General features: G+C 42.8%; 2 long non-coding RNA genes across 2 annotated transcripts in view; both read left to right on the top strand.

The window, feature by feature from the left end:
• Positions 1–7,847, top strand: part of LOC141374646 (uncharacterized) — a 72,022-nt gene extending 64,175 nt beyond the window's left edge. The window contains exon 3 of the long non-coding RNA XR_012381690.1: positions 6,817–7,847. This is a non-coding gene — a long non-coding RNA (uncharacterized lncRNA). The remainder of the gene's footprint in view (positions 1–6,816) is intronic.
• Positions 82–5,430, top strand: LOC141374647 (uncharacterized). The gene is made up of 3 exons (XR_012381691.1): positions 82–200; positions 4,025–4,209; positions 5,358–5,430. It is a non-coding gene; the product is annotated as an uncharacterized lncRNA (long non-coding RNA).
• Positions 7,848–18,908: the final 11,061 nt, after the last annotated feature.

Raw genomic sequence — 18,908 nt, 5'->3', positions numbered from 1 at the left:
AACAACCCGCCCACTGACTTTTCTGGGGGGCGGGAGAAACTTAAGGGGGAACTTTGATAGGCTCAACCACTCTTGATACTTTGACCGCGGCCATTGGCCCTCACCACGTCGGGATCCGATTGGCTACGGGAAGAGAGCGAAGAGCCCAGGGGCGAGAGAGACCGGATTTGGACCCCAGACTAGTGCTTGGGGAGGTGCAGGTGCTGCAGGCCGGGTTCTCTCGGGGCGGGACGGGGGGTGCCAGGCCTTCAAGGTCAAACCGCTGCAGTCTGCCGTTGGAACTGCGTTCGAGCGCGGACCCCAAATCCCCAGACACGCGGGGTCGCGGGCGGGCGGCCCTGGCCCAAGAGCTCTGTTCCCGCGGGATCTCGGACCGGCGTGAGGTGGAGCCAGCTTGGGCCGGTTATACCCTGGCGCGGCCCGCGGGCCTGTCCGGGAAGCTGTTGCGACATGCGGGCGGTGGCCCGTTAGACTCCGGTTGGAGCTGGCGTGCTGTCGTCTCCCCGCCCCATGTCGCGCGCAAGCCGACTGACTCCCGAGGGCCCTGTGCTCCTCAGGCCTCGGCGTGCCGCCCTGGGCTTGCACCCGAAGTCGCCCAGTAAACCCCGCGGTTGTTGAATGAATGAGTTCTCGGGGCCCGCTGTCGCTGGGTCCTGCGCCAGGCCGAGAGCTGGAGGCAGGAAAAAGAGATGTCGAAATGGGGCGGGATGATTCAGACAGGTGGAGAGGCCGGTCTGGAGGCAGCTGCCCAAACAGCACAGAAAGTACGGCGACTGTGGAGAAGCTCGGACATAAGAGTTTTTCCCTGAGCTGACGCACTGATGACCACCGCTGCCTGGTGGTGATTGCCTTTTGTGATAAGACCGCTGTCTCTCCCAGGCCGGTCGGGCGGCTCGGCCAGAGTTTGAGAGGGGCACTCACTGGTTAAAGAACAATGCCAGCGATTCCCAGCCTGGAGCACCACCTCCTGGGCCGTGACGTTGCGCGGGAGCTACACGAGGGCTGCTGGCTCTGTTGAGGAACGCAGGAGCTTTCTCCACTCCTCCGTAGTCCGTGCTTCAGTATCCCTTGTCTGGAGCGTGTTTGCACAAGCCTCCCCAGTGTTTCCAGCTCTGCCCTTACTACCTATTTTACCGAGATGATGATGCAGTTGTGAATTTCTCCATCTCGTTATAGCTTTTCTTCAAGGAAGAGGCTTTCCTTTTTTTCTTTAAAGCTTAGCCCTTCTCTGGGCCTCTGGGGGTTTTTGTTTGTTTTTAACTGTTTTATTCATCTGTTCTCCTCCTTAGCAATGGTTATTAACCTTTAGGGCTGGACCTTTGCGAAAGCAACAAAACTACAAATGCTCTTCCCTCCACTTCCCACCCCCCATGCACACATCTAAGGGTCCATGAACTTTAGGTTAAGAACCCTTCTCTACATCTTCCCTCTTCTCTAGCTCGCTTCCCTTGAGAAATGAGTAGGTCTCCTCAAAAGATAAACCACCGAATCCTGCTAGAGTACTAATTCCCTCTACTGCCAAACAACTACAGTAATGATATCTGCTATATCCTTTCTCTCCTTAACCCCTATATTTTTAAAATTAAAAAAAAAAAAGATTTTATAGGAGAGAGAGTGAGCAAGAGAGAACACGAGCAGGGGCAGAGGGAGAAGCACACTCCCTGCTGAGCAGGAAGCCCCATGTGGGGCTCCATCCCAGGACCCTGAGCGGAAGGCGACACTTAACGGACTGAGCCACCCAGGCACCCCAACCCCTGCATTTTCACTCCTTTATTCAGTGGCCACAAATGACCTTTCCAAATGCAATAGTCTTTTTCTCATTCCCCCTTGCCCCCACTGACCCATCCCCTCACTGAAATTTTTTCCTCCCTAGGAACCACTCTGTTGTACGTTTTAGACTTCTCAGTCTTCTATACTTCTCTAAACACAGAGGGAAAACATTCCTAAAGGGTTAATGCTTCTTGTTCATTTTCAGTACCTTAGAGGAACTTACCATTTCAAATGTTTTCCCCATTGAACCTATATTTCCCTTCCTTCCTTTCTTTCTTCCTTTTCTTTTTCTTTCTTTTCTTCCTTCCTTCCTTCCTTTTTCTTTCTTTCTTTCTTTCTTTCTTTCTTTCTTTCTTTCTTTCTTTCTTTCTTTTCTTCTTTTAACTTAAACTTTAGTGAACATACAGTGCAATATTGGCTTCTGGAGTAGAATTAAGTGATTGATCACTTACATACAACACCCAGTGCTCATGATAACGAGTGCCCTCTAATACCTATCACCCATATAGCCCACACCCACCCACTTCCCTCCATCAACCCTCAGTTTCTCTATCATTAAGAGTGTCTTATGGCTTGTTTCCCTCCTTTTTTTTTTTTTTAAAGATTTTATTTATTTGACAGAGAGAGACAGCGAGAGCGGGAACACAAGCAGGGGGAGTGGGAGAGGGAGAAGCAGGCTTCCCGCGGAGCAAGGAGCCCGATGCGGGGCTCGATCCCAGGACCCTGGGATCATGACCTGAGCCGAAGGCAGACCCTTAACGACTGAGCCACCCAGGCGCCCTCCCTCCTTTTTTTCTTTTCACCATTGCCATGTGTTCATCTGTTTTCTTTCTTAAATTTCACATCTGAGTGAGATCATACGGTATTTGTCTTTCTCTGACTTATTTCACTTAGCATAATACATTCTGGCTCCAACCATGTTGTTGCAAATGGCAAGATTTCATTCTTTTCCATGGCTGAGTAATACTCCATTAAATATATACAAACCATGTCTTCTTTATCCATTCATCAGTCAATGGACATTTGAGCTCTCTTCATAGTTTGGCTATTGTTAATCATGCTGCTATAAAGATCGAGGTGCGTGTGTCCCATTGAATCTGTATTTTTGTATCCTTCAGGTAAATACCTAGTAGTACAATTGCTGGATCATAGGGTAGTTCTAGTTTTAACTTTTTGAGGAACCTCCATACTCTTCTCCAGAGTGGCTGCACCAGTTTGCTTTTCCACCAAGAGTGGAAGAGGGTTCCCCTTTTTCTGCATCCTCACCAACACCTGTTGTTTCTTTTTAATTTTAGCCATCCTGACAGGTGTGAGATGGTATCTTATCATGGTTTTGATTAGATTTCCCTCATGATGAGTGATGTTGAGCATCTTTTTTTAGCCATCTGGATGTCTTTTTTTAGAAATGTGTCTATTCATGTCTTCTGCCCATTTCTTAACTGGGTTTTTTGTTTCTGGAGGTTCATTGCATACTTCTTAACTGAAATTTCCACGTGAACATTCAGTAAATATTTATTGAGGACCAGTTCTGTGCCTGGCACTGTACTTGAAGCTGGTGACACGGGACACAGTCCATGGAGCTCTCATGGAGCTTGCTTTTTAATGAGGGGAGGGGGATAGACAAAAATACCAGTTAGCTCTAGGTACTATTCTGATAACTGAAATAGGGAGATATGATAAAGTGTGAATAGGTGGCTACATTTATTGGGCCCGGGAAAGCCTTTCTGAGAAGATTAAATGACAGGCAGGAGCTCATGATGAACCCAGAGAAGAGCATTCCAGAAGAAACACTAGGTACAATGACCCTAAGGTGAGAACAAGGTTGGTGTATGAAGGAACAGAAAGTCACTGTGGCTGGAACATGGTGAGAGAAAGGGGGAGTGACACAGGATGAGATTGGGTGAATATCCACCTTAATTTCTGGCATGACTTGGCATGTTCATTCCAAATTTAGCCTTTGAACTTCCCACCCCAACCAATTCCTCCAAAATTTTTCTTTTCTACCCAACCAGACTCTAAAGCTGGGAGTCTTCTGCAGCTACCCTTCAGAAATACTCTGAAATGTTTCTTTTGTTTGTGCTTTCCTTTTCGTTCCAATTGATATAGTTCCCCAGTACCTGATCCCTTCACATCTATATTGTAATAACCGTTGAATGTCCTCACTACCTCTGGGATCCCCTGGCTTCATCAGTATTTTGATTCCCATCCTTCCAGGTACATGGTAGGATTGTTCTTCCCACTTCCTTAACGATAGGCAATGGCTATGGATTTGCTTTGACCAATGAAATGTGAGAGAAGCGTGAGAGCCACACACTAACTTTCCCTGCCACATGACTGGTGGTGTTTAGAAGGTCCCATCAGCCTGAGGCCCTGGTGAAGATTATGAAGCAAAGTTGCCTACTTGCCACCCCCTTCCTCCCAGATGGACATTCACCACGAGTAAGAAATAATCTTTGTTTTTTTTTTTATTTTTTAAAGATTTATTTGAAAGAGAGAGAGCAGAAGAGAGAGGGAACACAAGCAGGAGGAGTGGGAGAGGGAGAAGCAGGCTTCCTGTGGAGCAGGGAGCCCGATGTGGGGCTCGATCCCAGGACCCTGGAATCATGACCTGAGCCGAAGGCAGACGCTTAATGACTGAGCCACCCAGGTGCCCCATAATCTGTTTTTAAAACAGATTTTAGGATAATTCTATACCATAGCAAAATCTAGCCCACTGCCACTCAGACTTTAATGTGATATTAGTCACCTGAAGAATTTGTTAAAATGCAGATTGTTACTCTGTAATGGGGTCTGAGATTCTGTATTTCTTACAAGTCCCCAGGTGACACTGATGCTATTAGACCCTGGACCACACTTTGAATAGAAAGAACCCATCCTGACTATATGATATACCACTCTCAACACATCTACACACACTACCCTACATCTCGCCAGCACCTAAACTTCCTTAAACCAATTAGCAAGCAAAGAAGTTTCTTGGAGATATTTTTTTATAAGCCCTCAGTAGCTCCTATACCTGCAGCTCCTCAGTCGGGCATTGCAGAATCTTATTTTCTTATATCCCTAGGGTAATCATTTCCATATTCTCCCTTCTATACTGTCTTTTTTCTTTTTTACCTCTACCTATGGGACTATTCATTGTCTCACTACTGAGTCTCATTTATTTTCTTTAGTAACAGACACCCTGAGTTTTAGCTTGGAGCTAAAAGTCCAGCTGAAGTCCATATTTCCCCCAGCTTCCTCTACAGCCAGTGTTAGCTATGTGACTGAGTTCTATCTAATGGGATGTGAGTGTAAGTGGCATGAAATACCTGGGTTCTGCCTTTAAAAGGAAAGATTATGGGGGCACCTGGGTGGCTCAGTCAGTTAAGCATCTGACTTCAGCTCAGGTCATAATCTCAGTCAGAGTCCTGGGATGGAGCCCCATGTTAGGCTCCTCACTCAGCGGGGAGTCTGCTTGTCCCTCTACCCCTCCCCCCAGCTCATACTCTCTCACTCTCTCAAATTATTTTAAAAAAATAAAAATAAATGAAAGATGATGTTCTCTGAGTATTTTTTCGCCCATGTTCTCCCTTCTTGTCATTTAGAATATAGCCCAGAAGATGTCAACCATTTTTGGCCATGAGACAAGGCTCCCTACTTGAGGTGGCAGAGCAAAAGGTAGAAGAAACCTGCTGCCTTATGGGCAGTAACAGTAGTACCTTTGGACTACTCATGTGCTGCTACATGAGAGAACTTGTTTAAACAGTTGCTGTTAGTCTGAATCTTTGTTACAGCATCAGATTTATATCCTTACTGACACATCTTCATCCCTAGAATGCATCTCACCCTTTGTTCTTATCAAAATTCTCATTCTTGAAGGTCCAAAACAAGTCCCACTACTCCTTCCAGCTTACATGACCATTACCCTCTTTCCCTGAACTGCCATCCCACATGACCATATAAGGTATGCCTATTATACAGAATGAGACTGATTCCAGCAGCCACACATGAAAATTAGACTGACTTCTTTACAGTCACTTAAAGAGAAATTGATTCCTAAATTATGAAGAGTAGACCCTAAGAGCTGTAGGAATTCAGAGATGGGGCAATCAGTGAGGACAGAAGACATAAAATGACATTATGTGTTTGAGCAGTTTACAAATGGAGAGTGTGCACAGGAAGATATTTCAAGAAGGGTGTGGGAACAGTTTCAAGGGAATCAATTTGTTATTCCTTGTCTTCAGCATCTTTGCTAAAATTCATCTGAGAAAGCATTTGAAGCATCTCTCCTTTCCTCCCTCCATTTCTTAGTCTGTCCTCCCACCTTATGAAAGAAGGGTGCCTTCACCTATCCATCTTGCTACAGTTCATTGCCCTGGGACATACAGATCTCCAGGTAGCTGAGTGGTCCTGGTGCTAGCAAGGCCCCCTTCAATCAAGGCACAACTGTAGATGTCATGTCTTTCTCTGGCTTATGTATATTTCAATTAGGGCAAAAGATGGCTTTAGAAATGGGTATTGTGGTCCTTGTGGGATATTTGGTGTACATATAGTACAGTGGAGTAAAGGGTTTTTAATTTAACCACATCACCTAGTCCAACCCCTGTTATCAAAGAATACGTTGTTTCTGAGGGAGATTCCCCTTAGAATACAGCAAAAAGAGCATAATTAAATGTTAAAGGTAGTAGTGCCTTATTTCATTCAGCTGACACACTCCTGGTAAGGTCTGTGTCTTATCTATTTATCCTGGGGCAAGGATAGTCAAGATTTATAAAAATGTATGCTGGGAAGTAATAATGTGCTACAAAGTACAATGCTCCCTCTCTAGTGAGAAACAAGAAAGCTGAGTGATGCTCTTCATTTACTCATGTCTCAACTTTGGTCTCAGTTTTATATTTTGCATAATTTCTATAAGAATAGGGAAAGTCCTGTTTAACTTTCACAGATCAACACCATGCCTCCAACTAAAAGGAAATATGTCAAAAGTAAATTCATATTTTTGTTTTTTCTTGAATATTTATTCAGGCTTGTACTAAAAACATACTCATTTTCTTTTGTCAACAGATTATTGGCTATACCATTTCACACCCCCTGGGATGGCTATAGTCAAAAACACAGAAAATACGTGTTGACAAGGATGTGGAGACATTGGAATCCTCACACATCGCTGCTGGGACCATAAAATGGTTCAGCCACTGTGGAATATAGTTTAGCGGGTCCTCAAAAAGTTAAACGTAGAGTTATCGAATGACCCAGCAATTCCACTCCTTGGTATATTGAAAAGAAGTACTTAAACAAGTACATGTATATGCTTGTTTATAGCAGCACTTTTCACAGAGGCAAAAAGTGGGAACAGTGCGCATAAACAGAAGAATGGATAAACAAATTGTGTGCATACACAAGATGAATATAATTCCGCTGTAGAAAGGACTGAAGGAGTGACATATATTACCATGTGAATGAACCTCAAAAATATGTTAAATGAAAGAAGCTACTTATATGAAATATCCAGAAGAGGTGGCTCTATAGAGACAGAATGCAGACTGGTAGTTACCGAGGCCGGCGGGGGGAGGGGGGAGGTGATGAGATAGGAGAAAGTGCTTAATGTGTACAGGATACATCACCTTTTGGGGGTGATGAGATGGTTTGGAACTAGGTAAAGGTATTGGTTGCACAACATTGTGAATCCACTAAATGCCACTGAATTGTTCACTTTAAGATGGTTTAATTTTATGTTATACAACTTTCACCTCCATGGTAAAAAGACAAGATTGGCTAGCACCCCACAGATGAGCTGAAGAAACTAGGACCTCATTATCCTCTCAAATGTTTGTGCCTCTGTAACTCCAAACAGCAGCTCTACACCAGTCTTTGTACAATTCCTAGGTTGTCTCACATCAACTTGAAGAAAACCTATCTTGGACAAAAGTGAAAGATCTGGGCAGCGATTGTTAATGGATACAAAGTTACTTTTTGGTTGATGAAAATGTTTTCAATTTATACTGTGATGGTTGCACAACCCTGTGATTATACTAAAACCCACTGAATTGGGTGAATTTTATGGTAAATAAATTACATCTCAATAAAGCTATTCTTAACACACCAGAAGGTCTAATTGAGATACGTTGAAGAGTATCTTTTTCTGGAACTCCAGTTTCATCATCTTTAAGCAATAAACTGTAACCCTCTGCACATATATTTGGGGGGGTAGTTACTGTAATCACACCATTCTTGTCTCTTAAAATTTCTCCAAAAGGATCTTGTTTAGGAAAGAAAAAAAGCCAAAACAAGGAAAATTACTAACTTTGATCTAAGAAACAAACATAATCTCACCTCTGACTCATAGGCAAAAATCCAGAAAAATTACTTTGCTTCACTGGTTCTTGTCTAGTAGAAAGTTTCTGTTCAATTCATACTCAAATTGAGTTGAAACAGACACAGGAAAAAAAATATTGTAGTCTTATTTGGGCACCAGTTTCCTTATTGCCACTCATTTTCATGCTCATTTATACATTTCTATCATATCCTTATTACTTTGACAGAAACACGTAAATTCTGGAAATAATGCCCCCAAACAATTATTTTTACACTTTTTTGTAAGCCCTGTACCTAACCGTCATATAATACCTTCTCTTCTTTTTGCTGTTTATTTCCACAAAGTAAAATGCACCCTTATTTTTTTTAAGATTTTATTTATCTATTTGAAAGAAGTGGGGGCACGAGCAGGGGGAGGAGCTGAGGGAGAGAGAAAATTTCAAGCAGACGTGGGGCCCTATCTCACAACCCTGAGATCAAGACCCTGAGATCATGACCTGAGCTGAAATCAAGAGTCAGATGCTTAACCGACTAAGCCACCCAGGCGCCCCTAAAACTTCACTTTGAAAAGCATCTACTTATGTACCTGGTAAGACAAAGTGTACCACAAATATAATTTAAGATATAATGTCCTGAACTTGAAGAAACCATTTCATTTAATTAGAATATCTCCTTCTCAGATGGTGACATGTTCTTTTAATTCTATCAAATGTATAATTTTAAACTTTAAATCTTGAAATGAAATTACAAACCTGTATATAATATTTTTACTATACCAATTTCTACCCATCTGTGATGTCTCCCTAAGGCACTTTAATATGACCTAAATTAACTGAAATAGGCCTTTGTTCATAATCAACAAGAAAAATTATGAAACACAACCAATTTTGTGGGGTTTTGGCTCCAAAACCAGAATAGCTTTGAGTGAGAGAGAAACAAGAACAACTAATAGTCACTTGACTTTTGTGTCTCTTCCAGACACTGAAAAAATGATTACTCACATGAGTAACACATCCTTTTGCAAATGAGATGGTTCCTAATCCTTTTACAAAATTTAAGGAGATGGAAAAATTGGGACAAAGATTTGGCAAAACTCTATTCATTCATTTGTTTTTGTTTTGTTTTGCATTCACTTATTTTTGTAAAAATTTTACTTGGTACCTACCTATAATAGGACAAGAATTGGTGATGCACTCCATCTCACTCTATCAGAAGGTAACAGTCATCTAATGATCCATGATGTAATCTAAAATATTCTAAAAGCCCCATCCATCTATGAAGAGGTACAGTCCAATAAATTTTACTTTTTTTTTAAGTAGGCTCCCCACTTAGCGTGGAGCCCAACGCGGGGCCCAAACTCATGACCCCAAGATCAAGACTCAACCTCAGACCAAGAGTCAGATACTTAACTAACAGAGGCACCCAGGCACCCCTTACTTTTTATGCAGGTAATTATTCATCAGAATCTTATATTGTTTTCATATTCCAACTCAATCATTATTTCCCTGATGCCCCAGGCTGATCGGTTCCCCCATCACGTGCCTCAGGTCCTCTACTTTGTAGAGCTTAGATAGTTATAATTTTGCATATGTTTATAAAATTATTTCATTAATGTCTGTATTACTAGTAGATGGTAAGCCAGCCCCATCAGGGCAGGGAGCATCTTTTTACTTTCTTTTTTTCCCCTGCACCTTTATATCTTCAGAATAGCATTGTACTTCAAACTCTCTAAGTACTTGGTAACATTTATTTGAATAAGAGACATTGATGGATCTTGGGCCTGAGCTACTATGTCTCCCCTTGAGTGGTGGCAATGACTCATCCAGTGAGTTCCAGTTCTTTCGCTTGGCTCCCTCCAACCCAAGGCCTAACCATCTCAGGTGTCCTGGCAGTTGCAACCAGGGACACCACCCAACAGGGTGCTAGCAAAAGTCATCCCTGTCCTAATCTTGGCATGAATTTTGGGAAGCACTCTTGGAAGAGACAGGCCCTACAGTGAGTTCAGGAGCCACGACTGGAAAAAGCCAATGTCACTACTTTGTAAGAGTTTATTAAAAGGTCACATTTGAAATAGGATCCTAAAGATATGGAGAGTTAATTAAGCTAAGTCAGATGGGGGTGGTAAAAGGCATAAGGGAGGCAAAACCTTCTGGACAAGAACACCATATTACAAAAGTCCTGTAATGAGAGGACTGGGCCAGTGATTCAGGGCTAGGGGAAGCGGTTTTGAGATAAGCCTGGGAGTGAGTAGGGGCCACACCATGAGAGGCTCTGAAGTCATATTAAGGGAATCAGTTTATATTAAGAAAAATGGGATACCATTGTGGATTTTAAGTTGAAGCGAGATAACATGGTCAATTTTGCGTTTTGGAAAGGTCACTTTGGCTGCGAAGAAAGATTGAGGGCAGTAGCCCTGGAAGTTGAGTCATTATTCTTATTTTATGGATAAGAAAATGAATATAACTTCTTCAAAGCCACATAGTAAGTAATGAAACCAAGCTTCAAACACAGGTCTGAAAACTTAACCACAGTCGGCTGCCTTTCTAGATCAAGGTAATAAACCACCAAAATAGTTAGTTAAAATGACTTTTTTTTTTAAGTTAGAAACAAGAGGCTTATCTCTGATTCATCCTGACTTTACCTTGGTCACGACTGTTAGAAAATGAGAAGGAGGAGCTGAAGTTCCATGACTTGACCTAAGCTTCAGTTACCTCATCTGTAACATGGTAATAACATGTATTTTATTGGATTGTCTCAGGATTCTATCAGAAAAAGAATAAAGTTGTTACTCTAATATCAGTCATATAGTTAGAACTTGACAAAGGTTGGGGTGCCTGGGTGGCTCAGTCGTTAAGCGTCTGCTTTTGGCTCAGGTCATGATCCCCAGGGTCCTGGGATCGAGCCCGGCATCGGGCTCCCTGCTCCGCGGGAGCCCTGCTTCTTCCTCTCCCACTCCACCGCTTGTGTTCCCTCTCTCGCTGTGTCTCTCTGTCAAATAAATAAATAAAATCTTTAAAAAAAAAAGAACTTGACAAAGGTTGATCACTATCGCTATCATCATAATTACTATTACCTGTTTTTCCTTTTTGACTGTCCATCCGGCTATCACAGAAATTGCTGGCAACATGTCACCTAACTGCTGACCAAGAAACCACGACTAGTCACTGTCCTTTGCTAGACTGGAGCACCAAATGTGGGATATCTCACAAATAAGCCTGCTTTTCTCTGAACAATAATATTCTTACTTCAGGTCCATGTCATGTGTATCCTCAATTACTGTATGAACTTCATACCATAAAGAGTAGATTTAAATATCCTTAATTCCTTAGGTAAAATGTCTAGAATTACAAAACTTCCCTTGAATATTATCAAAGAACGTAATGGTCTATTGTCCATGACAAACAAAGAAGTAAGCTATCAGCAGGGGATGAGGCTTAGGTCATTTATCTAAGTAGATATGATGTATTTTTAATGCTCTATGGTGTTGAATCCTTCATAAATATGGCATATATTCTCAAAGTAACTAGCCACAGTTATGGAGGCAACAAACATTATCGACAATAGAAACAACATAATTACCAACAAACAATAAATTATGGCAGCAGATGTGGGTCTCCAACCCATGAACCTTGAAGCCCTGATTTATCCGTGTGGTTTTCCTGGTTGTCCTCTGGGTCCAATTCCCATTTTTTACTCTTTTTTATACAGGCACATCCCTGACCCTCTTACCTGGTCTCCGCCTTATCCAATGCTCATTTCTTCATTATCTCCTTTTAATTAATCAAATCTTTTCTCTTCATCCCTTAGTCTTCCTTGCCTTTACAGCTTATTCATTACAAAATAATGTATAAAAGCCCAGGCATTTACATTAATTTACATTAATTGTAACAAAGGGGTTATTCAAATATTTTAGGTAGTGGAAAATTATCCTTATAGTGACAAAGATAAAACTGTTTCACCTTTGGATTTCATTGCCTCCCTTTGAGTTTCTTACTGGGCTTCAGCTGTATGTGTGCCCAGCACTGTGCTGAGAGGCTAAAAAGGATGAGGAGAGGCAGAGAGTGCAAAAAGAAAAAAAAAGGAATGAACTGAAATCCTCCTTTGCAAGAAATTTGCAATTGCTAGTGAAAAAAAACCCATATGTGCATTACACAACGATAACAGCCACCTTTTATGAAGGGCTTACTATGTGCCAGCCAACGTATATATTATTTCTTTTAATCCCGGGTGGTTGTAAATTAGTTATCTACTGCTCTGTGACAAATTACTATAAAACGTAGTGGCTTAAAACAGCAGTAAACATTTATTATCAGTTTCTGCAGGTGAGGTATATGATAGTGGTTTAGATGGAGGGTTAGGGCTTGGCATGTCTCATGAAGTGCCAGTCAAGCTGTCAGCAGGGGTTGCAGATACATGAAGGCTTAACTAGGGCTGGAGAATCCATTTCCACAATGACTCATTCACACAAACTGTCAAGTTGATACTGCCTGTTGGCAGAAGGCCTCAGTTCCTCTCCACATGGGCCTCTCCAGAGAGCTGCTAAGGGTCCTCATGACATTGCAGCACACGGTACAACATTCTTGGCAAATTACTGTCTTTTTGATTATAGTCATTCTAGTGGGGATGTAGTAGCATCTCCTTCTAGTTTTTTTTCTTTTTTAAGATTTTATTTATTTATTTGACACAGAGAGACACAGCGAGAGAGGGAACACAAGCAGGGGAGTGGGAGGGAGAGAAGCAGACTTCCCGCAGAGCAGGGAGCCCAATGTGGGGCTCGATCCCAGGACCCTGGGATCATGACTTGAGCTGAAGGCAGACATTTAACTGACTGAGACACTCAGGTGCCCCCTCCTTGTAGTTTTAATCTGCATGTCCCTCATCACTAATGATGTTGAACATCCCATGTGTTTATTCGCTATCTGTATATCTTTTTTGGTTAAGTGTCTAAATATTTCTTCCACTTATAATTGGGTTATTTGTTTGTTTGCTTGTTTTTTTACCACATGGTTATTTTTAATGTCCAGCATTTATACTATGAGGGCCAGAGCTTTCTTCCCAGCTCAAGTTTATAAATTTTCAATTGGCTTGTGAGGCCAATAGGGGTACTTCTTCTTGTCTAGTTTGGTTTCTGGGAAGACTTCGTTCAGGTCCTCAATGGTCATCTGATCAAATGGAATTATGTTCTTCATCTTCTCCAGCTCTTTTTTCATATTCCTCAGTCCTGGCCTTTGAGAGAGACAAAAACTCAGCATAACTTTTCACATCTTCTTTTTCTTCAGCATCCACCTGTACAGTATATTTATCCTCTGGCACAGGAAACTTGAGGGCATTAAATTTCTTCTCAAAGCCATCTACCAAGCCAGCTATATGTTTTCAGACTTTTACTGAATGTATGGGGCTGTAGAGAGGATTATAACATAGCACAGAACTCAAAACTGAACCCTAGAAGTCAATACTATTATCTGAAGTTTCCCTGACCACTTCACCTTAGGGACTGTGGTGATTTAAAAATATGTCTGCAAATTGATACTTCTCCCTTCAAAAGGTGGAGCCTAATTGCCTTCCCCTTGAAAGTGGGCTGGGAGTTAGTGACTGGCTTTTAACAAATAATATGTGGCAGAAGTGAAGAGATGTGACCTCTGAGGCTAGGTAATAAAAGGGATAGAGATTTCACCTGGTGCTTGTTCTCAGATGGCTCTGGGAGAAGCCAGTTGCCATATCATGAAGACACTCAAGCATTCCTGGGAGAGTCCATGATGTGAAAAGGAAGTGTGGCCTCCCACTGACAGCCAGTATCCACTTGCTAGGTATGCAAGCATGTCATCTTAGTATATCCTTTAGCCCCAGTGAAGATGTCAGATGACCCCCCCGCAACCTGGCATCTTTACTGCCATCTAATGAGAGAACCTGAGCAGAGCTGTTCCCAAATTCCTGACCCACGGGAACTGAGAGATAATAATGCTTATTGTGGTTTTAAGCTGCCAAGTTTTGGGGTAATTTGTGACACAACTATAGAGAAATAATGCAGGAAATCTCTCATGGGTCATTCTCTTTAGTCTTGTTTGCTAGCAGCTTGCACAGGTCCCTCTTTTCCTTCATGTCTTTTCCTTTTTGTTTTACCAGGGCTTCCCAAGCCTAGTCTCTAGAAGGAATGCTCAAAATCCTGTATTTTATTAGGCAGAGCAATCAGTCTTCTTGATCTAAACCTCTTCCACCTAGGCTAAGCCTAGGGATCCCACTTTCCTTGACCAAACACACCCATTAAGGTCCCAAATCTAGCTACTCTGTCTTTCTATCAGGCCAACTGGTACCAGGTCCACTCACAAAGCTGCCAGCTTTTAAAACAATTATTCTTGCCCTAATAGAAGCATCCATGAGCAAAGTGCTACAAGAGCAGAGAAAAAGAAGCACCCAGGCAGACTGGGGGAGCTCATAGGTGACATGTGAGTTGAGTTTTGAAGGATAAGCAGGAGTTCCTTTGGTAAAGGAGTGAGAGAAAGTCATTTATGCGGAAGTAATAGCAAGTACAAAGGCTCAGAGGTAAGAGAGGGCACAATTCTGAGAACTGTAAATATGTCAGGGTTATGGGTGAGAATACCTATTGGGGGGAGCTCAGAGGATGTTGGGGGCTAGATCATATCAGGCACTGAAAGCCACAAGTATCAATTAGGAGAGCACAAGTGCGAGAACTACCTGATGCAACAGACTTAAAAATGAGAGCAGTAATGAATTTAGTATCTCAAATTGTAAGTCCATATGTAGGGCTGCTCCTGGGTTGGTTAAGTTAGCAATGACGTTAATGATGTTATCAAGGATCCAGGATTTTTCTGTATTTCTATTCTGTTATTTCTAGGCTTCCCCCAACCCCACACCCTGACTCCTCCACCCTATGGTTTTAAGATGGCTACAGCAGCTCCAGGCATCATATCCTTAAGATTACTTCTGGACGCAGAAAAGGGGTTTCTCTTCTTACTCTCATTATGTGAACTTTTTATGCTCTTTTTAAGTTGGATAAAACCTCTCCCAGAAATGTTTCCCCTCTTCCTCCTATTCCTCCCAACAGCTGGCTTCCCTTCAATATCGTTGGCTAGAATTGCATCAGATGCCCAGGCTCAATATTTGGTTAGGGAGTGGGACACCATGATTGACTTAGACCAATCACAGTTTACTCCCTGGGGCTGGGGTTGGAGCCCAGCACTCTTTAAGCATATGACCAAGCATAGCAGTGTGGTTATAAGAATAAAATTGGGATTCTGTTAAAGGTGGAAGAGAGATTGTTGGCTTTTTGGGTAGGCAGTCAGCAGAATCTGCCATACCATACCAAGGAATCTGGATTATATCCGATTGGGATGGGGAACCACAAGGATGTTAAAACAGGAATTTGCATGATTATATTTCACTATATCAGAATGGAGGGGCACTAAGGAGGGGCATTAGTCTGGAGGTAGGGTCACCAGCTAGAAGGCTGCATCAGAAGATTTTAGAAACTTGAATTAAGAACAACTAGTCACCACTAACTGGATGAAATATGCGTTGGGAAGGAAAATATTTTCTATGCCCCTCAAGATTCTCTTGGCTGATCTAAGAATTAATTGACATGAGACAGATTAACAGGAGAAAATAAAATTTAATTACATACAGATGGGAGTTCCATGAGACTAAGAGGCCTACAGGTAGTCAGGCAATTGAGGCTTATATGCCATTCTGAGCTGGGACTTCAAAGGGAAGGAGGACAATTCACAGGAAGATGAAAAAGAGTAAATGTGGTAAACAAATGTTTGCTGATCCATACAGAAAAAAATGGGACACAGAAAGGAATTTTAGTAAACAGATTTTGCTGAGTTCCTCCCTGTCTGCCACACCTAGTTCATATTATACTGTAGTTATTTGTGGTGCTAGCTCCCTTCCTGGAGCAGGTCCTGTATCCAAATTCTTGTAGGCAGTTAGGGGGGCATTTTGAGAGGTCCTTCCTGAGCCTTCTGTTTGTTAAAAATAATCAGCCTAAAATAATCCACATGCAAAAGAGACCCATTTGGGGGGGTGGCAAATTTTGCTCCCCTACAGCAAAAAGGAAGTAGAAGGAAGAGATTCTAAAATGACTTGCAAATTTCTGCTTGGGTGAACCACAGGGTAGTTGACCAAAGTTGGGAATATGAATGGAGGAGGTTTGGGTGGATAAAGTAAGAGTGGCAAGACAATGAGTTTTGTCATGGACAAGAAGGCACATGAAGAGAGGTGAGTAAACTTGGAAAGGAGAGTGAAGACCACAGTACTTCAACTCCTTTAGAGGTTAAAGCAGGATGGAGTGTAGAATGAAGGAGAACTGAGGGGAAATAAAGTGATACAGACAACTGTATACCGAGTGTGGGGCTGGTATGGCTGATTTTGCTCAGAGCTGGGTAGAGTCAAGGACTTCTTGAGAAAATTGTAAATGTAATTGTAGATAAGGCTTTGAAAGGCAGTTAAAGACCAGTTTTGAAATATGGATTTCTGTAATTTGTTTCAACATGTTGAGAGTTACAGCAAATGAGATGGGGAAATGATCTCAAGCTACTTTTTTTGGCCTCCTGACTGGAAACCTCAGAACTCAGCCCTGTGAGCTGTTGTTAATCAGATAAGCATTGCAGGCTTCTGTAAAGAATCATGTTTTACAAATTCCTGAATGCATATGGACTTGTTGAAGAAAGTATTATCCAAACACAATGGACAAAGAAAGTATAATGAAGTGTTGGGATTAAAATATGAGTTTCTTTTCTGTTTTATAACAGTAGTTATGAAATGTAAGTTGATGTTTTAATGCACCTTCAAGCTCTAAGTTAATACAGTTCATAAATCACATGAATTAAGTACTATTTAAAACATAAATAGGAATTCTATTTCCACTCAAAAAGACCCATTAAGTGGACTGAAACATACATAGGTTAGACAGAACTGCACAGTTGGCAGACAACCTCAAGAATTAAAAAATATATATATTCCAAAACATTTGTTGAGTTTTCCCCATGACTACCTGAACTGAGCTCTGGAATAATATAAACACCTGATATTTGTATAATTTTGTAGTTAATCCTAACTTTATCCAACTGTTCTACTCAATGTGATTTTTGGGGGCCCAGATAAACTATAACACCTGAAGCAGAGTAGCGATTGAAGGACAAAGAAAAACAGAACACTGAGAATCGATGGAAAGTTAGAAAGCCCATTCAGGCTGGCAGGGGAATGGAGGGAAAAAATAATAGTTGGGAGAGCCTGAACATATAAGCTGGACAATGTCAGACCATATATGATGATTAGAATCGTGACCCATGACCAACTAGGCTGCTCATAGCCTAGTGCGCTCACTACTGGTCACTGACTATCAGCTTCCCTGCCTTCTAACTCAGGACCAACCAGAGAAAGCCAAATATGCTCCCCACGGACAATCACATAAGGTGCCCTGCTCCTAGTAAGCCCACCGCCAGCTTCCCCATGCTAAAACTCTCAAATCAGAGCATACATGAAGCCTTCCTTCTCCCCGCCCTGCCCCCCCCCCACCAGTTAAAGCCTTCCCATTCCCCTGACAGTCTTTAGGTCTCTGCCAGATGTAAGTGTTGGTAGCTGACCACTTTTCTATAACAGGTGTAGAACAGATATCCTCTTTTTTATCTCATTTGGGTGGTCTTCATTTATTTCTACATTCATTCACTTATTTATCATACATTAGCTGTATTGTATGCTCCAGACAGTACCCAGCATTGCTGTGGAAGCAGACAGTCCCTGCCCTCAAGCATATTCTGTCGACAGGGACAGACAGACACATAAATTGTAATTCAATATGGTAAGTGAAACAACAGGCATATATGACGGGGTTGTAGGGCAAGGAAGGTTTTTAGGGGAGGTGACCCTTAAGCTAAGTGGTAAGGAATGAATATGAGTTGGCTTGGCTAAGAGGCTGGGAAGGCTATTCAAGGCAGAGGGAAGGGTGGAGAAGGAGGAAAGGACAAAGCCTAAGAGGGCAGAGCCACAGATGTGCGTTGTTGAAGCATAGCAAGGGGGCTGAGGAGCAGCAGAAGATGCTGCATGGGTGGGTCCCGGATCGCCATGTATATGCCACGTTTGTAAGGACTTGAACTTTATCCTGTCCAAATGGCTCCTTCCTGGAAATGAGAGAAACGGTTGGTGTAAGCAAGGAAGAAAAACATTAAAGAAACATTACCTTTGTATTTATTACTGTAAGGTCTGGGAGGGCAGGGACACGGCGGCTCACGTCTGGCACACAGCAGACATTCAATGAATGTTGAACGAATACTATAAGCGCTTCGGTGTAAGCGATATTCTCCCCCATTTATGTTTCTCTAACAGGAACAAGACAAGGAAGCCGAGGCATAAGTCTGGGAGGCTATACGGAAGGTTTGACTCTGGCGATCAGGGTTGGTGGACACAATACCTCTGATAGGTTGTGGGCAAGGGATGCACTTCTCTCGCGGCCACGGCAAGACTCAACCGCCGGGGCCGCTCAGTCCTGGAAGCGGCAGCTAGCAAGCAGCCAGCAGAGAAATCGCGCCGCCGAGAGGGCAGCGGGCGCAGGGCACCCTTGCACCGCTTCGCACGGCTCACCTGAGCGCCTACAGCTGGCCCGTCCAGGCGGAGCTACGGCACGACGCCTTTCCGGATTGGACGCGCTCGAAATCCCGGGGCGGGCATTAGCGGCCGAACGCTCTTGGGGATTGGCCACTCTGGCGAACGGACGTGCGGCCGACGGAGCTAGTTCGCCGGCGGCCTGGGCTGGGTGGAGGGTGGGCCCATCTCGGCGGGTCGGCCGTCAGTCATTGGCTCCCTGCGGTTTCCTTGGGGACGTGGCG

This window comes from Callorhinus ursinus, unplaced genomic scaffold (genome assembly GCF_003265705.2).
Source record: "Callorhinus ursinus isolate GAN/ISIS: 27379988/994484 unplaced genomic scaffold, GSC_fseal_2.0 scaffold20, whole genome shotgun sequence".
In the NCBI taxonomy this organism is placed as follows: Eukaryota; Metazoa; Chordata; class Mammalia; order Carnivora; family Otariidae; genus Callorhinus; species Callorhinus ursinus.
The sequence above is the reverse complement of the archived record's forward strand: the minus strand, read 5'-3'. Positions and strand labels throughout refer to the sequence as shown.